At 39.8% G+C, this 26,503-nt stretch overlaps 1 protein-coding gene across 7 annotated transcripts in view; it reads right to left on the bottom strand.

Moving 5' to 3' along the window:
- The window catches only part of nrxn2b (neurexin 2b), a 739,753-nt gene that overhangs the window by 637,160 nt on the left and 76,090 nt on the right, over positions 1 to 26,503 (bottom strand). The window lies entirely within an intron of this gene.

Genomic DNA, 26,503 nt, shown 5'->3' with positions numbered 1-26,503 from the left:
TGCTGCCGGTACGTTGGGGTTTTTCCCGGTGGACGAGAGGGTTTGTTCCCTGCGCCTTAGGGTCGGGGAACGGGTCCTGACTGTCATCTGCGCTTATGCGCCGAGTGGCAGTTCGGAGTACCCAGCCTTCTTAGAGTCCCTGGGGGGGGTGCTGGAAGGTGCTCCACCTGGAGACTCTGTTGTCCTGCTGGGAGACTTCAATGCTCACGTGGGTAACGACAGCGAGACCTGGAGGGGCGTGATTGGGAGGAACGGCCTCCCTGATCTGAACCCGAGCGGTGCTTTGTTATTGGACTTCTGTGCTAATCACAGTTTGGCCATAACGAACACCTTGTTCGAACATAAGAGTGTCCATAAGTGCACGTGGCACCAGGACGCTCTAGGCCGTAGGTCGATGATCGATTTTGTAATCGTATCACCAGACCTGCGACCATATGTTCTGGACACTCGGGTAAAGAGAGGAGCTGAGCTGTCAACTGATCACCACCTGGTGGTGAGTTGGATCAGGTGGCGGGGGAGGACGCTGGACAGACCTGGTGCACCTAAACGCGTAGTGAGGGTGTGCTGGGAACGACTAGCAGAGGCCCCAGTCCGCGAGATCTTCAACTCACACCTCCGGCAGAGCTTCAACAGCATTCCGAGGGAGGCGGGGGACATCGAGCCCGAATGGACCATGTTCAGCGCCTCCATTGCCGAAGCTGCTGCATTGAGCTGCGGCCGCAAGGTGGTTGGTGCCTGCCGTGGTGGTAATCCCCGAACCAAATGGTGGACACCAGAGGTGAAGGGAGCCACCAGGCTGAAGAAGGAGTCCTATCGGGCTTGGTTAGCCTGTGGGACTCCGGAGGCAGCCGACAGGTATCGACAGGCCAAGCGGAATGCGGCTCGGGCAGTGGCTGAAGCAAAAACTCGGGTGTGGGAGGAGTTCGGAGAGGCCATGGAAAAAGACTTTCGGACTGCCTCGAAGAGGTTCTGGCAAACCGTCAGGCGTCTCAGGAGGGGAAAGCGGTGCTCTACCTGCACTGTGTATAGTGCTGGCGGAGCGCTGCTGACGTCGACTGAGAAAATTGTCAGGCGGTGGAAGGAATACTTCGAGGACCTCCTTAATCCCACTGACGCGTCTTCCGAGGAGGAAGCAGAGTCTGGGGATGAGGGGAATGACCCGCCAATTTCTGGGGGCGAGGTCACTGAGGCAGTTAAACAACTCCTTGGTGGCAGAGCCCCTGGTGTTGATGAGGTCCGCCCCGAGTTCCTGAAGGCTCTGGACGTTGTAGGGCTGTCCTGGCTGACACGCCTCTGCAATGTTGCGTGGAGATCAGGGGCAGTACCCGTGGATTGGCAGACCGGGGTGGTGGTCCCCATCTTTAAGAAGGGGGACCGGAGGGTGTGTTCCAACTACAGGGGGATCACACTCCTCAGCCTCCCCGGGAAAGTCTATGCCAGGGTGCTGGAAAGGAGAGTTCGTCCGCTAGTCGAACCTCTGATGCAGGAGGAACAATGCGGTTTTCGTCCTGGTCGCGGAACACTGGACCAGCTCTTCATCCTCTCGAGGATACTTGAGGGTGCATGGGAGTTTGCCCAACCAGTCTACATGTGTTTTGTGGACTTGGAGAAGGCATTCGACCGTGTCCCTCGGGGTGTCCTGTGGGAGGTGTTGCGGGAGTATGGGGTGTCTGGCCCATTGCTACGGGCCATTCGATCCCTATACAACCGTTGCAAGAGCTTGGTTCGCATTGCCGGCAATAAGTCGGACTCGTTCCCGGTGGGTGATGGGCTCCGCCAGGGCTGCCCTTTGTCACCGGTTCTGTTCATAATTTTTATGGACAGGATTTCTAGGCGCAGCCAAGTGGCGGAGGGCTTTCGCTTTGGTGGCCTCAGGATCTCATCTCTGATCTTTGCGGATGATGTGGTTCTGTTGGCTTCATCGGGTGAGGGCCTCCAGCTCGCACTGGAGCGGTTCGCAGCCGAGTGTGAAGCAGCGGGAATGAGGATCAGCACCTCCAAATCTGAGGCCATGGTTCTCAGCCGGAAAAGGGTGGAGTGCCCACTCCGGGTCGGGGATGAGGTCCTGCCCCAAGTGGAGGAGTTCAAGTATCTCGGGGTCTTGTTCGCGAGTGATGGGAGAAGGGAGCCGGAGATCGACAGACGGATTGGGGCTGCAGCTGCAGTAATGCAGACGCTGCACCGGTCCGTCGTGGTGAAGAGGGAGCTGAGTGTAAAAGCGAAGCTCTCAATTTACCGGTCGATCTACGTCCCTACCCTCACCTATGGCCACGAGCTGTGGGTAGTGACCGAAAGGACGAGATCGCGGATACAAGCGGCGGAAATGAGCTTCCTCCGAAGGGTGGCTGGCATCTCCCTTAGAGATAGGGTGAGAAGTTCGGCTATCCGGGAGGGGCTCAGAGTAGAGCCGCTGCTGCTCCACATCGAAAGGAGCCAGCTGAGGTGGTTTGGGCATCTGACAAGGATGCCCCCTGGGCGCCTCCTGGGTGAGGTGTTCCAGGCATGTCCCACCGGGAGGAGGCCCCGGGGCAGACCCAGGACACGCTGGAGAGATTATATCTCTCGGCTGGCCTGGGAACGCCTTGGTGTTTCCCCGGATGAGCTGGAGGAGGTGGCTGGGGAGAGGGAGGTCTGGGCCTCTTTGCTTAGGCTGCTGCCCCCGCGACCCGGCCCCGGATAAAGCGGATGAAGATGGATGGATGGATATTTCAATATCACAATAATCTTCCAATTTAGAACTACAAGTTAAAAAAGAACTAACATAAATAAAATACACTTCAGCTAAATACTTCTAATTTATTTTCCCAAACCACGCGGAGCCGCAAAATAAGGACTAAAGAGCCGCATGCGGCTCCGGGGCCGCAGGTTGCCGACCCCTGGTCTAGTCTATTCTCAACTAATTAAAATTAATAAATTAATTGTGGTATCATAACAAATCATTTGTTTATATATGTGTGTGTATATAACACTTAACACTTTATTTTGATTTATAAAGTAGCCTTTATAAATCAAAATAAACCACTTAAAATTTTTTGTTATTAGTTTATAGATCTCCTGCATGTCCAAGTATGTCCATGAGCATTCAGTCGAAAATGCAGCTGGCTTATGGCAGCATGGTGACCACGGTGTTGCACATGATTATATTGGTTACAAGGTAGCGTAGCAGCTGGAGACCTGAATCAGCTGGCCATGACCGGTGACTCAGAATTTCATTTCATTTTTGTCTGATGGCAATTATAGTTATTAAATGAATTTTCACTGATTATTATTGTTAGCTTCTGCAAGCATTAAATGAAGAATACGATCTATAGTTAAAGTAAAACTCTAATTTAGCTCAAAAACTTTCTTTAAAAATGGCAGCACCCTCTCTTCACTGATGTTGACTGTGGTCTAAGTGAGGACCTTAGCCAAAGGTTCTAATCTGTAGATGAACATTTCTTTAGTAGTCAAAGTATACTTACAGTAAGGATCCAAATGCTATCCAGCATCTGCTAAAAGTGTCATGAATCAAAGTGTTTGGGAATGTATTTCAGATTGGCCAGTAGGGGATGACAGACAGCTAGCAGCTGGACAAATCACTTTTCATTCCACTGTTGTAGCTTAATTAGAATCTTAAACTATTGTGGCAGTCAAGCAAACTAGTCACACTACTTTTATATGAAGGCTGAACAAGGACTATATTGGGCTGCCAGCTGGTCAAATTAGCCTACACTACAGCTTGATACTTGTTACTTTGGCTCCCCACCACCATGCTCTCCTTAGTGCAATAGCCATTTCTTTGACATATATTAAGCAACTCAACATAGTGGCATAGAAACTATTGCCCTCTAGTCTGTTTATAGATTACGGATGAGATTTACGCAGTACAAAAAGAAGTGCTCAGAAGACAAACAGAGAAAAAATGTGGTGTAGTCAAAAACACAGTGAAAAACGATCATGGGAATAATCAGGGGCACTTTTCCTATCCTGGAGTTGTAAACTTGTACTAAATACATGATAACCTGACCAAGGAGAAGCACCATTGCAATCATCAGAGGTGTTATACCCTTTTTTGTGCAACTTTTAGGTGAAGGATTTAAATGGTATCAAAATGCTTTTGCACAATAGACGATTTGTTTGTTTGCTTTAAATTTTTTTGCATGCAATTGTGGAACATAAAGCAGCATAAAACAAGAAGCTAAGGCTTTTTCTTTACTGCCTGCATGTAAGAGAGACATTCTCTCATTGGAGGGAGCTGTGGGTCAGATGTAGAGCAAGTCATCTTCTAATCGGGAGGGTGGCGGTTTGAGCTCTGGCTTCTCCAGTCAGCATCCCAAAGCATAACATAAGCATTCAACTTTCACAAGGTAAGGGACTATAGGGCAAGTGACCATTGCTGTGATTAGATGATCGTTGTTATTGTACTGAATTACAGAAGAATGTCAGTCAGTGTACCAGTACACTGCAGTAACTAATGAAAGTTATATGGATCTTTTTTATTTGCCTGTCTTAGTTTGCATATCTTTGCATATCTTGCCCAGATATACAAATCCACATGGAGACACCTGTACCAGATTTTGTCCAACACAGGGGGAGCGACAGTGAGCGGTCAGCACCACCTGCAGCATTTCATGTCAGGCCTCTCTGAGCAGCAGAGGAGTCCAGACTGTTATTTCCACCCCAGTGGTATTCTACCTGCTCACTGGCCTGCTCCCATCCCTGCTGCCTGCCACCTGTGCAGTGTGACAACACACACAGCCGCGCACACAAATCACGTCAAACCAGGCCATATCACAGTAGTTACCTGGCCGAAGACAGACAGAGAAAACATATCCATCTCTTGCTCGTCAGTTCACGTGGAATCCGTGCCTGCCAGGGTAGATAGACGTGTCTGCTGCTGAATATGTGTAAAAGAAGTATAAGCGTCTATTTGAATTATACAGTAAACGCGTCATATTAAAAATTCCCCATAATCATAGCTCAACATTACCATCACAGTGGGAGAGGATAAAAGGATAATACCAAGTTGATCATTCATTAGCAGCGATGTGGGTGGGACTAGTGTACCAAGGAAGTATCATGGGAAAACACTGATTTCACATCCAAATCTTGCCTGTTCATTTCAAGATTGCTCTTCATTTTACAGTAAATGGGCCAAAACAGTCGCTTTGTCATTCGTAACATAAATAAAGCATGAAAATAATCCCTTATCCCATCTGGACTTACTTTACAAAATCACCTGGGAAAGGATTTGGAGATTTTGCATTATGGTTTAGTCTTGGATACTACAGGGACAGAATACTACAGATGGTGATTGTGTAGGCTTGTTTTTGTTTTGTTTTTTTTGTATATATCTATGTGCGTAAAGACAAGACAAAGAGTAAAAACCCATAATTATACAGTACAACTGGGAGACAATGCATGATTGAAGTAATGTTAATGTTGAAAGTATTATAGGGATTACAGTATCAAATTCAATCAGTCCCTTCTATGACATATTTGACTTGCATTATGCGGATGGATCATGTAACCAAAACCAAAGGTCCGCCTGAGATATAATCCACTCTTCTGTCTGTACAAGTTGATATTTTTTTCTATTTGAATACAAAATAATGTATTTGTCTCGATTTATTGATATTCAGTCACACACAAGCACCATTCCTAGTGGTTGCTTCTGCCTCTGAGAACTCCGTGAGCACAGGGACTGAAGCCAGCTCTGCTTTTTCATCACAATAAAAGGGGGGACTGGTATTATCGTCCTGTAAGGAAAAGCGAGAGGTGAACTGCTGGTGCGTAATAGACCTGATGTGGTAAAGTGCTGAAAAGGTCAGCGCATCTTCTGGAGTTAAACAAGGAAGAACAGCTCCAGTGACAATAAGGTAATAGCATTTTTAAGCTTGATCAGACAGCTGAACAATACACTTCTGAGTCACTATATTCTCTTTGGGACTGTCAGGTTTTCTATGCCTCGTCTTCTTACACTCTCCTCACACAGTCCCTATAATTTCCCTATAATGTCTCACTTTTACAATATTTCATGATTGGAATTGGTGACTTTGATTGACTTTGTTACCACAGAGGACCTAAATGAAACCAAAGCTATGCAACAAGCATTAGGGGAAGGCATTATGTTTATTGTAAATCTCAGCTGTAATGACAATTCAAAAAAGGAAAAAAGAAAGAAAAAAAAACTTGTGGCTTAGTGGAATACAGAGACAACAGCTGGCAGGGAAAATTGGACTAGAAGCTGCGCCCATTGTATAAACTTGGCATGAATCCCTAGCAATAACAAGATTAACCCTATTTTCACATGAACTATGTTCTCTGCATTTACAGTGAAGCTGTGTAATCCGGGATGACCTCCAATCTGATTCAAAACACTGGTCTAACTTATCCCTTGGCAATAGGCCTATCCACAGGAGAGGGGAAAAGATAAAGGGTGGCCATTATCACCAGCATGCATTGCCCCTGTATTCTACAAGTTGAAATTAGTACTGCAGTGCATGCCCTTTCAGGCTTTGATAGTCAAAAGTCTTTTAATGAGAAGACTGTGAGTCAATATTTACCTTCCCTGCTCAGCTTGTGAGCTGCGTGCGTCAATGTATTTGTGTGTTTAGGGAAATGTGTGATTAAGTCCTTTTGCTGAAAAAAAGATGGCTGTGAAGAAATGTGGTGCCGTGTTGTGGTGACTGCTTCAAATTGCAAATTCTGTTTTCTTGCATAACGTTATCTATTGTTGCTGATGAAACTGAGAATCGTCATCACGGTCCACGCTTGTATGATACAAAATCAGTTACATCATATAGATATACAGAGGCAGAGGAGTAAAACAACACAGGGACAGCAAACTCCTTTTGCTGTCCCTTTTATTTTGTTATTATTTTCATGCCATCTGTCAGCCACAACGCAGAATTCACACTAAAGGCTTCAAACTGAGAGCCGCACTCTCCACATATATCCTCAGTTTTTTGCATCTCCATAGACGCACATGCTGGAAAGATAGTGTGCTACCCCACGGCATCGACAATGTGAGCCTCAAGCTGTTCCACTTTCCTTGACAAATATCACCTCAGGTAATTCATCAGAAACATAAGCCCATTCTTAAATCTTAAAATGACTCTACCACTAACATACTGTCTTAAAGCATATTTCTGTCCAACAAGCAGCCAAGTAGTCAACGTGTCGTTCTAATTACAGCTAAAAGGTCATGGTTACAGACTCAACTTAACCCTTGTATCCTCTTCTGTGTTTTGTAATTAATAAACCTTCAAGTAAGATACTCTGTTACAAAAAACATCTTAAAAAAACGGTAATATTCCGGCAGCTGGGACGCCAAAATACTACCGTAAAATAACAGAAAATAACTCCCTCATAAAAATACGGTTATTTCCAGTAATGACAATACAGTTTGTTGCGCAAATTTTACATGGGATCTTGCCTTTTCAAGTGATTTTAAACATTAAATTAGGAACATGTTAATGTGATTAAACAATGAAATTACCTATAAATAGGGAAAAAAAACAAATCTTAAAAAAACAGTAATATTCCGGCAGCTGGGGCACCAAAATACTACCGTAAAATAACAGAAAATAACTTTCTCATGAAAATACAGTTATTTTCAGTAATGAAAATAGAGATTGTTGCGCTAATTTTACATGGGATTCTGCCTTTTCCAAGTGCTTTTAGACTCGCTCTGAACTCGATATTGCTATACATGTATTTATTTTGTCACGCTTGGATTATTGTAATTCGCTGTTTATGTGTCTAAGCAAAGGTTCTCTGGATTGTCTGCAGGTTGTGCAAAACGCTGCAGCTAGGCTTTTGACAAAATCCTCCAAGTACTCACATGTGACACCGTTATTATCTCAGTTACACTGGCTTCCTGTTAAATTTAGAGTTGATTTTAAGATCCTGGTCTTGACCTACAGAGCTGTGCATGGACTGGCACCAGCCTACATCTTTGATCTGCTACAGCCCTATGTCCCTAGCAGGTCTTTGAGGTCATCTGATCAGGGCTTACTTGCTATAAAAAATACTAAGAGGAGGACTAAGGGTGACAGAGCTTTTGCCACTGTGGCCCCTAGACTGTGGAACTCTCTCCCCCAAGCATTAAGAACTGTGGACTCAGTAGCTGTTTTTAAAAAAAAACTCAAAACTTACCTTTTTAAAACTGCTTTTGGTAAATTTTTTTGCCTGTTTTATTTTCTCTTTTTAAATCTTTTTATGACTTGTAATCTTATGTGCAGCACTTTGTGATTCTGTCTTGAAAGGTGCTATATAAATAAAAATTTACTTATTTATTTATTTATTATCAAACAATGAAATTACCTATAAACAAGGTCAATGAATGTGGCAATATGAATTATAATACGTAAATGTACAGAAATATACAGTTAACAATTGAATTCAAAATCCTGCTCCTCACATACAAGGTCTTAAATAATCAGGCCCCATCTTATCTTAATGACCTTGTAGTACCATATCACCCTATTAGAGCACTTCGCTCTCGCTCTGCAGGCCTACTTGTTGTTCCTAGAGTATTTAAAAGTAGAATGGGAGGGAGAGCCTTCAGTTTTCAGGCCCCTCTTCTGTGGAACCAGCTTCCAGTTTGGATTCGGGAGACAGACACTATCTCTACTTTTAAGATTAGGCTTAAAACTTTCCTTTTTGCTAAAGCATATAGTTAGGGCTGGACCAGGTGACCCTGAATCCTCCCTTAGTTATGCTGCAATAGATGTAGGCTGCCGGGGGATTCCCATGATGCATTGAGTTTTTCCTTTCCAGTCACCTTTCTCACTCACTATGTATTAACAGACCTCTCTGTATTGAATCGTATCTGTTATTAATCTCTGTCTCTCTTCCACAGCATGTCTTTATCCTGTCTTCCTTCTCTCACCCCAACCGGTCGCAGCAGATGGCCGCCCCTCCCTGAGCCTGGTTCTGCCGGAGGTTTCTTCCTGTTAAAAGGGAGTTTTTCCTTCCCACTGTCGCCAAAGTGCTTGCTCATAGGGGGTCATATGATTGTTGGGCTTTTCTCTGTATCTATGAAGCGCCTTGAGGCGACATTTGTTGTGATTTGGCGCTATATAAATAAAATTGAATTGAACAGTTGGTTTAAATAATAATGGATTGCATGCCCTGGGACAGACTGACAGAGGCAAGGCTGCCATATCGCACCATCGGCCCCTCTGGCCATCACCAGCAGGTGGTAGGTGAAGAGCCCCAGTTCGAGAGTGTCCGAGCCGGGGCTCGAACCGGCAACCTTCTGATCACAAGGCGAACTGCCAACTCTTGAGCCACAATCACCCCACGTAGCAATGATAATAATACTTATGTGATGTAACACAAGCTTATAGGAATCATGTTATATACTTTTCCATAGCATTACATTTGAATTCAACAGTTCGATCTTTCAAATAACGGACAGATATTTGTGAAATCATGATACATTTGTGAATGTATTTTAACAATCTAAATATGCATATGTACAGACAGATACATTTAATACTCATAAAAATTATGTTTTATTACATTACCGTGATTTAACGTTAATTTACATTTGAAATGTGAAATCACAGTCTATTTACGTAACTTTAATGATATTCTAGAAGAACAACACTGTAAAATGCAGTAAAATACTTTTATATTAGGATTTTTTCCTACAGTGCAGCCATACCCGCGACCTTGTGGTTGTTAGTTCACATTCATTGGCCGATGCTTAGCGTCATGTTATTATGTGTCCCAACATCCAATGGCATGTCACATTGTTTTCATGGCCACACCCTCCCCCCAGGTGCAGAGGCCTATTTCTGTTCAGGAATGTTGTGAATACTTTGAGATTTATATTAATTGCAATTCCTACCTCTACATTTATTTTTTAAAATATATAATTAGCACAGCGTGGCCATGCAATGTTTTATATGTTTTTTTTTAAAGTTTTTATTCCTATTAATTATATTTTCACTTGTTACCTCTGAATTATTGAATCAGACCTAGATGACATGAAATTTTCAGCACAATTATAATTATAACATTACCAATTATAATTATAATTTAAATACTCCTTTAATTATTGATTATTCTCATTAATTTTCGATCATTTTATATATTTTTCCATAGTATTACATTTGGATTTAACAGATCATTCTCTCACATAACTGACAAATTGTGAAATTATGATACATTTCTGAATGTATTTTAACAATCTAAATATGCATATGTACAAAATAATATATTTAAAAAAGAAGTAAATTGTGTTTTACTATATGTACAGTGATGTTATGTTATTTTACCTTTGACATGTAAAATCACAGTCTACTTATGTAAATTTCATGATATTCTAGAAAGACAGTACAAAACTGTAAAATATACAGTAAGATACTTTGACATTACTATTTTTTGGAACAGTGTACATTTTATGTTGCTAGGACAGTATGCTCAAGCTTGTTCATGTTTTTTATTACTGTGTCAGTTAAGCACTGCCCTGTAGCCTTCAACGTTCAGGAAGTATGTGCTGTTCTAGAACCGGAACAATTGTATCATATTATCACAGTTCTTCAGTAAGCACTATTATTTTATTAAACGCTCCTCGTGTCAAACTGAAAAAAGCTTAAAATAGAATTTAAAAAAGTCAAGTTTTATTCTCTGTGTTATGAAGTCTGATTCGGTGCTGATGAGCCACAGGTAACAACAGCTTGCAACTTGAGTGACGGCATTACAGCAGCAGGCACATCAGCAATCAGACTTCATTTCCGAGTAATTTGGTGTTGCCGGAGCTGCATTAACTCCATAGGCGGTCCCGTCTGTTTAGAAGGCTAAATTAATAAATAAATGTCATAGACCTGGTCCAGATCACAAGAGATCTATAAAGTAATCACGAATGTCACCCTACTTATGCAGAAATCCAAACTGATGGCACCTTAGTTCATTTAGGTGGTCTCAAAAGGCCAATTGAGGTCCCATGTGTTGTGATCAAGGCCTCTATTTCACATGTGTGAGTGCAGTGCAGGGTATTTTGCACCTGTATTTACACTCACATGCTCAGTTGGGGCTATGAGATAGCATCAGAACCTTCTGTCCCACTTATATCAATATTGTCATATTCTAGTAACACGGGTCTTTGGCTTGTTTAGAAGGGAGATTACAGTGTTTATTATAAGACCAACTGGCAGGTGTTTGATTGGAGTTCAAAGGGGGTGGGGGAATAGTAAAGGGGAGCCCATGGCCTCTGTTAACAGGAAAGTCTTCTGAGTCTTGCTTTGGTCCAAACACTCATCTATACTTTCACACCCTTTTTACCATGGCCATTTTCCCAAAGCCTTTCCTGCCTCACCATGTTTCTGACTGAATGCACAAACAAGATGTCCAGGACAGAGCCACAGGGGGTCATCTGATACATGTAGTTGAAAGGATTTCTTATCAGCGACAACACAGTGCAAAATTATTTTCACCAGCAGCCTAAGGTTACAAAACAAAGGCGGCTGACTGAGACTATGAGTATTCAGCTTTATCAGTATTTTTTTTAGTCTCCCTCTTCATCGTTCAACACATGAGTACAATAAATCAAGCTTGTGTTTGGTTCCTTAAGTTTTTAGTGCGGCGGACCCCAAGAAAGCACAACCTGACAATACATCAACCTGCTGTGCCACAATAACAAGAACGATGAACACAACAGAGTCATTTCAGAAAGGACCAGAAATTTATGTTGATAAATGATTTAATGAAACATTAATGGAAAATATATGATTATTATGTGTAGATAAATGTGACAGATAAGTGTGTATTTCTCTTGGTGGGGAATTTGATGGGGGGAAACATGAATCTTCTTCTTCTTCCAGGGTAAAAACTGGAAGAAGTACATTTTAAAAACATCTCACATGTGCTAAAATGTATAGAGAGTGGAATCAGCAACTGTATTAGAATACAAAATAGTGCTGAAGTGGTTCTGGACAGTAATAAATATTGAAAGGACAAACTATAACTCATATGAACATCATGTTAATGATATAAAGTCAAAAATATCAACAGTAGAACAGGATATGAGACAGAAATTATTCACTATCAATGGCCTATGGCATTCTTTGATTCCATGACCAAAATCTATCAAATAAAGTTGTAATAAACAATATTACTCGAGTTTAACTCAATACTAAATATGACCTGAAATTAAAAGGAATCAGTTATTACAAATGCAAATTTTTCATGTAAATGATCCTGTCTTCCAAATTAGGGCAGGGCGATATGACCAAAAATATTTATCACAATATACATTTGAAAATTTGCGATAATTATATAACTGACCATATAATTGACACTAGACAAAATACTTTACAACTCCACAACTTTATTAGTGCAAAAAACCCCATCAATGTATTTTCACTTAAACAAGCAGCTTTTTTTTTATGTGCATTAAAGTTACATAAAAATGTAACAGTGCAAATTCCTTGCTGACAGTTTAACCAAAAGGCATTTCCAGTGGAAACTGGTCGACATATCCTCAGCATAACCATGTATAATATCCACAAAACTTAAAAAGAGGTTATACACACACAATACGGTAATATTATGTTGAAGCACAGTACGTACTGTCGGAGCCGTAATGCTCCGACAATCCATCAAGCGGTGCGGGTGCGTAGCTTAGCAAAGTCGTACTGAAACATATGACAGATTTTCGAGCGCCGTGTACATAAAATCGTTTCGAGGTCAGTAAACACAACCAGAATTCATACATAAGGGGCACTGTCGATTTTCAGAAAAATCAAAGGATTGATTTTAAGTGTGCCGTATTTTCCAAACAACATGGTAATAACGACGGCCCGCCAGCATGCGCTACCAAAAATAGTGCTTTGTTGTGTATCTGACGGATGAAAGCCAAACCAGTTCCACACCACTGAAGTTGCAGCATTTTTACAAACCAGTTCTGGTTCATCTGTTTCATTTAACGATCCGCTTTCGCTCTTCTCATTCTGCGTGTGCGTATGTAAACATAGGCAGTGCGCACGCGCGTTTTACCCATATTCTATCGCGATATTTCATTTTCCTATCGTTGCCCAAAATTACACTGGTATTACCGTGAACGGTATGATATAGCCCAGCCCTATTCCAAATTATTAAGTATGTGGTTTTGAATCCTTGTTCCATTTTCAGATCAAAATTATATGAAGAGAGCTTTAAATTGATTGACTATAATTACTTTGTTGTATTGCACTCCTGTTATTGCTGAGTGTGAAGTCAATAGCAGCAAATAATCACAGCGGCAGACATTGGTGTGCTAGCATATTAAGATATGTAGCTTATATTTTAAAAAAAACTATTTGAAGTCTTAAATTACTGTAATACTTGTAAAACTAGTACCACAACGCAACTAATATATGCATTCATTCCTACTGCTATAAAAAAGAGAAAGGAAAGAAAAAATGTATTTTAAGTTGACAAACATCTTTCCGTTTGCAAATGACAAATTGCAAAGGCACAACATATCTGACTGAGTGGATGCAGGTACTTCTTTTCTAGATACTTCAGCCTCTGGGAAGCTGTTAATTAACAGTTTACACAAAGACAGGAGACCTTAAAGCTGGGAAAAAAAGAAAATCAAGCCTAATTGCATAAAGCTTTGCCCCAAGTAGTCAAAAATCTATGCTTATGAAATTTAAAGCAATTGATGTGAGTACATTAGGATAACAATACTGAATAATAAACAGTAAAACAAGTTATTGATTTGCTTTGTTGTTGTGTTAGAGAAGCAGCCTGAATGTACTGCACAGTGAATGATGCTCAATTTGACCCATATAAACACAATTTACAATCAAATAAAGTTTTGCATATTATGGCTGTTTTATATGTAAATGATGTACATCATGTTTGTATATCACATGTGGAAACTCAGTGCACTAAAGTTGTTTATTGCAGTAAGCCAAAAGCAAAGGTTACCTTCACAGAGACATTTGTTTTGTTTTGTTTGGGTTCTACAGTTCTGTGATAATGGGGATGGATAGCAAGTGACAGGTGACAAGGGTGTGTGAGCCCGACTTCCCACTCAATTTTGTACTCGCACAGTGACAGCTGGGGTAGAGAGCAAGCTTTAATTGCATGTGATGGACAATCACACTGGCAGGGACCTTCAAACCAGTAGAGGATCACTGGGAAAAGGGCAAGGAAAAAAGTGGGCTGGAAACATCAGAGTGGCATCCTCCCTGAAAACCATTCGCCTGATTGCACCCACCCCATATACATCTACCACCCCACTGCATCACACAAGTCAAAACAAACATGAGCTGCGTGTGCACAACACTCACTGACTCCTTTGAGTCAGGCAACCTAACCTCACACTTTAATCCAGCTTGCTTGCTTAATGCTTGCTTTTTTTTTGCTTCTGCAAGCAGAGGCAATCTGCATAAGGGAATTCATACGGTGCGCAAAATGGAAGGAATTATGGGATTAGGGATTTAAGGAAATCTCTCATCTGGAGCAATTGTTACTACATTTTCCTTTTTTTCTCATTTTTAATCACCAAAGACAAATTAAACATTGGATCAAAATCAGTTATTGGACTGCAGACTGATATATGATGGTCCTTTGCTCAAAAAGGAAAAATAAAACATGAAAGCAAAATGTAAGAAGAGACCGTGGCAAGAGAGAATGAGATAAGCAACATCCTTCAAAGTAAAAGGAAGTGAGCTATATTAGGACCTTATGCCTAAATAGGGAAATTTTGCTTTGCTGTCCATTCAAGGAAACTGGGAATCTATCAACCAAAGAATACAGGCCCAGGAGCATGTATCCTTTGAACTTGGGATTGCTCAACCAGGAAAATGGTTTTACACAGTTGAGGGTTGAAAAAAACATGTGGATGAGTAGCAGAGAGCGAACAAAAGCACAGTTACACGGGTGGATGTGGCAGTAAAGAAAGGAAGATGGCAAGATTTCTGTTCATATAGCAATTATTAGGCATGGGGGAGAAATATAATAGTTTTCTTGTATTTTTCTACACAGTGACTAAAATTGTTCAACTGGAATACTTCATTTTGTTAGCATCATCATGGCTTTACTCAAAATGTGACATGTGATTTCACATATACCTGCAGTCAAAGGTTGCATGATCAGGTTGTAGGTCTGTTTGGAACATCCAGTATGTACTACATCTTATTGTTTTTTGGGTTTTTTGCCATTTTGTAGTCTGCTTTCAATTATCAAATGTAGATGAAATTACTGTGCACTAAAAACACACCGACGTGCAGCATATACAGAAGCTGTACTCGATCATCTTCTGTCTATCTTCTGGAAGATGATGAGGTGCACCAAACTGCAAATGCAATTTCCTTAGCACATGAAGCATCCAGTGAACTATACTCTCTATCTGCACACAACCCATGATAATTGGGCTACAGCTTCTTTAGAATTAGTTGAATGCTTAATTAGTATGTATTACTACATGGTAGTAATACATACTACATACATACATACATCCGGAAGTAAGTCCTGCACTGGTCACTCCACTTTATTGTTATTGATATTTATATTTAAAAAGTGCAATACTGTAATTTTCTGCTGCTCATTCCTGTGCAATATCCCCCCGTCATATTTCTTTTCAAGATTTTCTTATTTAATCACTAGTGTACATATATTTATATTTATAGATACATATATATTTAGTCATCTTTTCTCTTTTACCACGTCTCTCTAATATTTTGCTCTTTACTATTTTTCTATTTTTTTTATTATTTTATTTTATTATATTTTCTTCTACTGTACCATGCTGCTGAGTGACTGCTGCTCGTCAAACACATTTTATTGCAATGTTGACCCTGTGCTAACTTGCATATGACAAATAAATAAAACTGAACTGAACTGGTAAAAACTGCATTTATTATCTTTTGCCATGTTTTTCTAGTTGCAGCAAAGTTTAGTTTGTTTTAGATTTGCATTCGCTACAAAGACCACGCACCATGGTGGATCAGCAATTAGTAGTAGCCCACACCTGTCCCACGTCATGTTTCATGTTTCAATAGTTTGAGTAACAATCAAACCACAGCTCATAAATTCTTTCCACCACAGAAGTCTGCACAATGTGTTTGTGGTCTGCTTTTGTGCAGAAAAAAGGCACAAGTATGTAGACTCTACAAGCTTGCAAGGGAAAAAAAACCTAAAATGTCTCAAGACATTCTTGAGTCCTTCCGGTTAGTAGTGCCATTATTTTTTCAGGAATTTGTAATGGTAGATTACCATTTGATTTACTTTCCTTTCTCCTTTTCATGAAGGCAAGGTTTTATAATTTGATTTGTTAATTGTAATTTGGTCATCTTTATTATATTTCCCAGATGAATTTGTTTGCTTGTTATTTTGGCCTCCGCACGGCCAAAAGATTCACCATAGCTCTATCAATTTGAAAATAAATCTTGGGACCCTGGAATCAATTTATCAGATATTTTTAAATAAGTCCACATTAACTATCTTCTTCTGAAATTGCAGCCACTTTGGAAAATTGACGCTGTAATAAGGAAACTTTGTTTTACTAAATCTAAAAGCAATACAACTCAATATAAATTACATGAAAGTATTTCTAGAATCTAACCTGCCCATATCGCAATAACAAGACAAAGTAAAATTACAAAGTGGAGGAGAGGAAAGAAGTCAGATACAATCATAGCGACTGCTGCTCTGCAAAGACCTTGTCCCGACAGCGCACAGCAGCAGCAGAAACAGCAGAGAGGCAAAAGAGCAGCTTTGATAAACACCAACAAAATCTCAGCAATCAAATCCAGCGGAGACTTGAAGCATGTACTGCTTCATCTCACCTTATCAGTCTTGTTGGTTTGGTGTAGGCCTAAGTTTAGTCAGCCTCTGTTGTTACAGCTAGACATATACCTGATAAGGTTATCTATGGAACCTCTTCAGGCGACCTTACAGGGTACAGCCCTCTCATTAGCACTATACTTATTTATGTATACAGGACAAGGTAATTGGGATATCAATTATCAGTCAGTGAGCCCCCACCATCCCAACCACACTCACTCCCCCTCATCCCTCTGTGTGTGCCAGTGGGAGGCACAATTATCACCATGATGTATGACTCTCTTTCATGTCCTCTGCTCTTTGCTCCAGGCTCATTGTGTCACCATCCAAACACAACTTTTACCTTAGAATTCAAGGTCTAAACACGCTCAGCTCTTAACTGTGATTTTTTAATTAATCATTCCTGTATTGTATACAGCATATAGAATGGTGTGAGATCTGAATGCAGTACAATATAATATGTAATACAACTGGAATATAGAATTATTGACCAAACACACCAATATATATATCCTATGTACTAGGGCTTGGCCATATCATACCGTTCACGGTAATACCAGTGTAATGTTGGGCAATGATAAGAAAATGAAATATCGCGATAGAATATGGGTAAAACGCGCATGCGCAGTGCCTTTGTTTTCATATGCACATGGAGGAAAAAGCGTGCCGGCGACGGAGAATGAGAAGGGCGAAAGCGGATCGTTGAATGAAACGAATGAACCAGAACTGGTTTGTAAAAATGCTGCAACTTCAGTGGTGTGGAACTGGTTTAGCTTTCGTCCATCAGATACACAACAAAGCACTATTTTTGGTAGAGCATGCTAGCAGTCCATCGTTATTACCGTGTTTTTTGGAAAATATGTCACACTTAAAATCAATCCTTTGATTTTTCTGAAAATCGACAGTGCCCTTTATAATCCCGTGTGCCTTATGTATGAATTCGGGTTGTGTTTACTGACCTTGAAACGATTTTATGTGGTACACAGCGCTCGAAAATCTGTCAAATGTTTCAGTACGACTTTGCTAAGCTACGAACCCGCATCGCTTGATGGATTGTCGGAGCATTACAGCTATCATAGGCAGGCGCCTCGCGGAGTGATACGTACTGTGCTTCAACATAATATTACCGTATTGTGTGTGTATAACCTCTTTTTAAGTTTTGTGGATATTATACATGGTTATGCTGAGGATATTTTGGCCAATTTTCACTAGAAATGCATTTTGGTTAAACTGTCAGCAAGGAATTTGCATTTGCACTGTTAAATTTTTATATAACTTTAATGCACTTAAAAAAGCTGCTTGTTTAAGTGAAAATACAGTGATGGGGTTTTTTTTTCACTAATAAAATTGTGGAGTTGTAAAGTATTTTGTCTAGTGTCAATTATATTGTCAGTTATATCGTTATCGCAAATTTTCAAATGTATATCGTGATAAATATTTTTGGTCATATCGCCCTGCTCTACTATGTACCTTAAATGTCTCTCCTAAATGACAAAAATTACAGGTTAGATGTGTATTTTTTGGTCATTATCACTGGTCATACCAACATTGATTGGGCTTAATATTGTTACAATGGTACAGCAAAGGTATTCAGAATAACATTAACCATACATGTCTGTGTCATATATGAGCAAAGTGAAAAGGCTTTGTTGTTTCACTTCACAATATTCACATATTTAGTTTTTACGTTAGGTTACACTAAAGAATTCTCCGAAAAAGTATAGAAGTATGGGAAAACCTTTAAATAATGGCATTGTGCATATATGAGTCTTGCACTATTCTGAGTAGCGCTCCTCCAAATTGATTGTTAGTAAATCTTGAGTGGATGTACATGTTTTAATTGGTCTTATTCACACTAGTTGTATGGATACACACTCACTTTATGTATGTTTGGACCAAGGTTATTATCGTTAACGAAAACTAACAAAATAACGAAAACTAGAAGTGAAAAAACATTTTCGTTAACGGAAATAAAAATAAAAACAAAAAAAGGAAAACTAACTAAAACTGGAATGAGTGTTCACAAAACTAACTAAAATTAACTGAATTTATAGCAAAAATGTGTTTAGTTTTCATTGATGTGTGCGTGTCATACAATAGTCAAGGATGAAAATGAAGTTTAGTTTCCAGATTTTTTTCTTGCTGTGTCTCATTATGCCAGCAGGTGGCAGTACGTTAGTCGAGTCGTCTGTGTTGCTGCTCCGTCCACACGCAGAATCATGTCAGGAAAAGTCGGAAGAAAGCGCCAGAGTCCAATTTGGGATTACTTTGAATATGACTGTGTTTTGGATAAAGCAATTGTCTTGTAGTGGAAACAGACAAATTATGAGGGACATTTCTAAAGGGAAAAAAATCCCACAAACCTTAAAGTGCACTTGAAAAGCTCAGACAAGAAGGCTAACCTAGCTTACCTTGAGAAGGTAAGGGAGCACACTCAACCCTCATCCCCAGAAAACAGAAGCTAACCCCAGGCAAGGCAGCGTGATGCATCCCGAGACAACAGGACGGGGATATCTACACAACTGTGTGAGTCAATTGCCTTCAAAAAGTTTATCAATTCACTTGAACCAAAATTACGAACACCCCGTGCTGCGAGAGTTAATAGTCTCATTGGGGCCAAGATATACATTTTATAGTTGCCTGGTATCAATGGTTGTTCATCTGCCTTTATTTATTTATTTAAAGAAGCCATAGGTGGGAATGTGAGTTGTCTGTCTCTGCATGTTAGCCCTGCGACAGACAGGCGACCTGTCCAGGGTGCAGGTATTGGTAGCTGGAAGAGCAACATACCCAAGGATAAGCAGAAGAGAATGACTGATATGATGAAACTGGGATTTTGTTACACTTAATTATTGCAAACACAACTAAAACTATAACTGAAACTAATCAAAACTAAACTGAAACTAAGGATTTTCAAAAAATAAAAACTAAACTAGCAAACAATTGGTAAAAACTAATTAAAACTGATATAAAATTGAAAATCTGAAGTCAAAACTAAATAAAAATAAAAACTAATGAAAATTGCAAAACTATTAAAAGCCTGGTATGGATACACTCTGTTTTGCCTTTGAAGTAACAACACTGACCGTTTTCACCCAATCACTGAAAATATACTTGAATGACCAAACACAGGTTACAGGTATAGGTAACAATATCTCGATTGTTGAGTTTTTCTTGATAGTTTAAAATTTCTTTAGAGGGAAGAAAATGTAAAAAAATAAAATAAAGGAATGAATAAATGGAGAGATATCTTTTCACCACAGGCCTGATGACTTTATCACAAACAATGTTTTCTTAGTAAAGTCAAAGGTTTAGAGAAACTCATAAATGTTTTGAGTCAAACTATTTCGAGTTTTCAGGCCATTTTCCCTTTCTTTCAGAGTACAAGACTTTCACCTTTTTCTCAGAATGCAATTTAAGACAAAAAACAACATGTTTATGTGGTAGATAAATTAAAATGTCAAGTTCATGGGTGTTGCAGCGTTAAGATGTTGACTCCTTATCTTTCATTGCAACAGCTGATAAAGCAGAATATTCTGGCTTGTTGGGGAAAACCACATCTGATGGTACAGTGTTAAAACATCTCCTCGGGCTATAAAAAGGACAGCGTGTGTTTCAAGCTTACTCTTTGACTTCCTAACCACAGCTCTCTCTCTCTTCCTCCCCCTGCAGCTAGAGGCTCGCCTGAGGTCACAGCTTGCTTTAAGATGGGGGTATGCAGGGTCCAGGCATGTTAACTGTGGTGCTTCTCAGAGACCCAGGTTTCTGCTTTTTTCCAACATGAATAATAAAAAGTGATGATGGAGGTGAATTAGAGTCCAGAGAGCAGTAATAATCTAAGCAGCTGTTTTTCAACAGTTTTCTATTTGGCACTTCCAAATAGAGACATGTGGACATAGAGTGGTATATACACATGCTGTGTATAGTTGACTACCAAAAACGGCTAACATCCGATTTTGCGTGATGTTCCTAAATATCATTTCTTGTCAGAGGCTAATAAAACAACAACATATGTCCGAATTTTGTAGCATTTTCACATCAAAATCTCATCCTTCTCCAGTGAAACTAACAAACTTTTGCCAACATTTTCCTAATCTAAACAATCTGACTTACAGAGGCAGCACATTAGCAGAGTTAACATAGTCCTTCTCTGGTATCTTTAACTGGCATTCAAGTAGGTAGGCCATGAACATTTGAGCCACAAGGGTACACATGAAAATTCAAAACTGCTTCAGGATGCCAGTGTAAAATTCCACGTCACATTATCTAGCCTGCTGTACCTACCTGCTGTAAAAACAAGCAATGTGTTTCCATTAGTGGGACATCTGAGGAACCCCTATCTGGCACATTTGCAACAAAGATCAATAATTTCCATATTCCTGTACTATTTACAGGCTTGATCTTATTCTGAAGTCCAGTTTGTCGAGTTTTCTCAAATACACAGTGGGCCAAAATTCAAAACTGGAACAAAGCCGTGGGCTAACGTTGATATTTATTGAAATATATTTATTCCTCCAGATATAAGAATGAATCTTTTCTTATGGACTCAAACACATTTTGCTAAAAAACTGAATATGGAACAAGCAAAGCTTAATACTAAACAATATATATATATATTAGCTGTATAATAGCAGTAGGCCAGCTCTGATAGTAATTTGGTATGGCTTCGTGGGCCAAATGTAATTAGGCTGCGGGCCAAATTTGGCCCGCGGGCCAGAGTTTGACACCTATGTTTTATAAGTTCTAACAGCTTAAGTCTGTCAAGTTAGCTAGCAATTTTCACTCTATGTGAAACACCTTTCAAGTTAAGAGCAAATCCAGTCTCAGGGTAACCTGGAAACTCTTCAGATTTGCTGTGTAAATTAATGGAACAACAATCATTTTCACAAAGTAATTTAACCTCTCATTACTGTCAGCTCAGCTTTTTTGCCCTACAACGCCATTTGAAGGTCAACACAGAAGCCAAGGTCAGCACAGATTGTAAAACCAGTTTAATTACAACCCCAATGGTAAATTAGAATCAGAATCAGAAAGGGTTTTATTGCCAAATGTTGAGCAGGTTTACAACATTAGGAAATTGCTGCGGTACTTAGTGCAAACATACTGTCATATAACGCTTATATAGACATAAAAATAAAAATAAGAATTAAAAGTGCTAAGTAGATAGATATATACATGAGTGCAGGTGGTGATCAGTGCCAAACATGGCATGATGCAGTGAACACAGCGTACGGTCATGTGTTAGTGGTGGGAACAGTCATACGGTTATTGTTCATGAGTCCAACAGCAGAGGTAAAGAAACTGTTCTTATTTATATATTATTTATAAATTATAAAATAAATATATAAAATATATTATAAAATACAATTATAGGAAGTGCAGTATATTTCTGTCCTTTATGTACTGCAAATAAAGCACAGAAATGTTTCAGCGTGTTTGTTAGCCCAGTCCTTAGTTTTTAGCATTTAGTAAACCATTTTTGAGGTAAAATGTGAATTTTCGCTTTGACATCAAGTCAATTAAAAAAATGAGGCTGTTTTTTTATGATGTCCACCTTCATCCCTCATTCTGTCTGATCAACCTTAACCTGAACAATTTTGATGTAAATGAGTGAAAATACTAAAGTGCCAGACATAGATGAAGGCAGCTGAGAGCTGTGTTAGATCACTGGTATTCAAATGAATGCAACAGGAGATACAGACTCTACAAAGCAGAGGAATAACATAAAACATACTGTGCTTAAGGGAATTGAAATGGCACAACCTCCCTGGATTACAAAACCTCAGCTGTCACATCTCATTTTCAGATTTTACAGATTGAACTTTAAACCAACATTCATCTTTAACAAAGGATTCAAAAGTCTGGACACGAATATTTTCGCAGTGAATTAGACCTGGATAATACATGTTTTCACTTATTTGTTCATGGACTGGTTCTTATATAAATGGACTGGTTCTTATATAGCGCTTTTCTACTCATCTGAGTACTCAAAGCGCTTTACACAACTTGTGCATTCACCCATTCAGACCCATTCGCACAAGCACATCTTTCTAAGTGCTTTCTAGATAACATTCACACACATTCATACTCCGATGGATGCATCGGAGAGCAATTTGGGGTTAGTATCTTGCCCAAGGATATTTGGCATGCAGACTAGGGGAAGCCAGGAATCGAACCACCAACCTTCCGATCAGCAGATGACCTGCTCTACCACCTGAGCTACAACCACCCAGTTCACACTGCATATTACAGGGTGTCAAAGTGTTAACACCCCATATGGAAAAGATATATATAAATCTTATAAAGTTTGTATCTGTCTTGTATGAAACTTGTATGAAAAGCATACAAGAGTGAAAACACATATAAGATCCCTTGAAAATTATATAATGAAACTTGTATGTTTTGTATACTTACTAAAAAAATATATGAAAGTAATGAGAAAGTGGCCACTTTCATGAGTAAATCATACATGTTTTTACTATTTCTTTTCCACATGGGACTGAATATTCAAATATCAATTTTTGCTAAATATTTGACAAGATATGACACTGCATATCATTGCAGTCATTGAGCTTTCTGACACTGGTCAAGAGCTCTTCTCTGTACTGGATACAATCACCAGTTGCTAGGGAAAAATGTGTATTCACCTGCTGGTTGGCAGTGGTTCTTGGAGGTTGCTGGCTCTTGCTAGGCGAAATCAGTGATCCACCAAAAAAAGTGATTACTGCAATTGCTAGCAGATTGCTATAACTAGCTTAGGTTTTTCATGTTTGCCTACAAGTACTCCCTTACTACTAGCCAACTGGTAATACAACTTGAAAAAGTGCTTTTATTTAAAGGCAGTCTGCATTTCCAGTTTGAGTTGCACTTTTCAGCTTCAACACAGGTTGGAGAGTAGCTGGCTAGTGTTGACTTGTTGACTTGTCAATGGCATGGCATCCATTGAGAGATGATCTGCCCCTGGCCAATGCTGGACACATCGCAATCACAAAACAGATGCGTTCATCTAATTTTTCTGATTGTTTTTGTCTCAGGTGCAAGAACATATTTCTTTAGTTCAGAATTACTTAATATTCCTTTTACCAAATTTAGTGGTCTGTCAAATACCATACTTTGCAGAACTAAACCTGCCCAACCTTTAATACAACTATAGCGATAGATCTGAAGCAATTCTTAGAGAAAAAGTGTAACAGTTAAGATGGTCTACAACAACACAAACAGCTTCATAATTAAAACGGTTTGCTTGTCAGATATCTATTGGACAAACAGTAACGGAAAACCTCACCCATAATGTTATCTTTGTTTTCTTTGCAGCCAACACAAAACAGAAAGGAACCAACTGTCTTCAATAATGTAGATCGCAATATTACATGTTTTAATAATGTGCAGAATCGTTGCTGGCATCGTGTGCTGGTTATTTTATGTCCTGAGGATAATCAAAAAGCACATCACAGATCAACTAGACCAATAACTTTATTGCAAGTGCCACGTCTTATCATTAAAAAATTTCCCACAGATTGATACATTCATCCTCTCTAAGGAGAGCAGACAGCAGCTCCTTAAAATATCAAGAAAAAAAAGGAAAAAAATCTTTCCTTTGACACGGCCCCTTCACCGCTGAGCTAACACAGTGAGACATGGATTTGTTAGTGCAGACATCTAAAGGGCCTTAAAACTGACTGAAAGTGAGAGTGAAAGACCTTTACATTCCCACCCACGTGTTAGATGAAAGGAGTAAATACACCGCTGCACTGGCAGTGAGCCATAATGACCCAATTTACGGTCCTCAAACCAAAGAACATCTCTGGAAATAAATTAAGCCTGAGCAAATGAAAATCTTCATGTTACGCTCCTCATTCTTGCTCTCTTCTCCGTTTCTCACGACTGCAATCGCTCTCTCCACAAATTCCTTGTTCTGATTCTCTCCTCCTTACCTCAATCTCAATTCTCTCCCTCTATCTTACTCTCTCCATTTCAAAAGGACAAATGCTTCCTGCAGTCACTGTAGCACCGCATTGGTATTCTGCTCTCAATTTAGCTAAGAGCAAGGCAGCAGTATCTACTTGCTGCAACCAAACAGCAATCTGACACAGGCCACAGAAACAGAAAGCGAGAAAGGTCTTGAAGAATTGAAGGAACCGTGAAATATGAGAGGGAGACTGGAAGGAAGAGACAGACCAACTTATACGGCTGTCCAGCAGTGACATCATTTGCTGTGCTATAGGGTCACTAAAGAGCAAAAACTCATCTGCATTAATTAAAGGCTTCTGTTTGGCTTTTTGCAGAGAACAAAAGCATCACAGAAGAGCTTTTTAAGCTATCTGAGACAGCTCCAAACGTACACTAACCCTACATCAAAATAAATCAAAAGCTTTGATCTAAATTGCACCCACATGCTAATTTTATTCTTATTACTTCAGATCTATCAAAAGCTGGACTCCAATAAAACATTTTGTTTGGGTTGATTTCCTTTTTCAGCACCGTCAAAGCTTATCTGCGAGCGCCACAAAAGTCTAAAGCATCAAACAACTGTCACATAACTTTTGGCAAAACAGTTATCGACCTTCTCAACATTCTGTAATTACGAGTGATTTCATCATGCAGGACCAGGTAGAAGCTACTAAGTCAATTGATTATTTTAAAGGTTACAAAGCAATAATAGACCATAGTGATAACGGTAGTGAAGACCACTCATCCTGCATTACAGGTGATCAAGATACAAAATAAGTTCTGATGGCTGCATAGAGAGCAAGAGAATTCCCAAGCAAGGTGTAGAGATGCAGACAGGATGAAAGAAATAGGGCAGAGATAAGTGAAGGGGGGGGAATGTCAGGAGTAGGAAGTGCTGACAGCGGGTAAAGGTGAAAGAGAGATAAGTTGAGTAAGGGAGCAAATTCGAGAGAGACATGGAGGGGAGAGGGGTGACGAGAGGTGGAAAGTCCAGATAGACTTGAGAAGAGGTGGTAGGAGGTGAATGAAAGATATGCTACTGGATGATGAGAAAAAGACATGGAAGAATTTGAAGGAGAAGGAAAAACCATAGATATGGAAATGGGATGTGTCAGTGAAGGAGGGAGCCAGAGGTTTAAAACAGAACTGAATTTGACATGAGTTGACAGCATATGAGCGTATCCCAAGAGCAAATGAAAGCAAGAGCAGCATGTACGCCAGAGACAACAGGCTTGGGAAGGAAGGAAGAAAGAAAGAAAGAAAGAAAGAAAGAAAGAAAGAAAGAAAGAAAGAAAGAAAGAAAAAATAAGTAAATTCACTAAAAAACAGACGAGGAGAAAGCCAGCTGAAATAGCAGACCTTCAATGTGTGATCTTAAACGTGGAATATTCAGCAGCTTTGATGTTAAATATTGTTTCTGAATAAGTCCTTGCTGAAATCAAAGCAGCACCTGTGCCATGTCTGCAACTCTTGTATGACTCACATAATCCCTAAAAAGAGTGATCTTCTTCAGCAATTCAGTCTTTAAATGAGGTTCTTAAAAATACTGGATGAGAGAACACTGAAAGATCATGCACACTTTAAGTAGTCTATTCACAAAGCTCCACACCCTCCTTTTGAGCCCTCACTGCATCAGCACCTCCTTCATCAAACATTGTTAGAAGAGACTTTCGACAGCCTAAACAGTGAAATGAGGTCCCAGACCTCTCTGCAAGACTCTGACTTGAACTAACCGCAGATTTTGCACTGCAATTATAAAACAAAGACAAATACAAGAGTTATG

The sequence above is a fragment of the Neolamprologus brichardi genome, chromosome 3 (genome assembly GCF_056152115.1).
Source record: "Neolamprologus brichardi isolate AB-2024 chromosome 3, ASM5615211v1, whole genome shotgun sequence".
Lineage (NCBI taxonomy): Eukaryota > Metazoa > Chordata > Actinopteri > Cichliformes > Cichlidae > Neolamprologus > Neolamprologus brichardi.
This window is presented reverse-complemented; position numbering and strand designations above follow the sequence as displayed.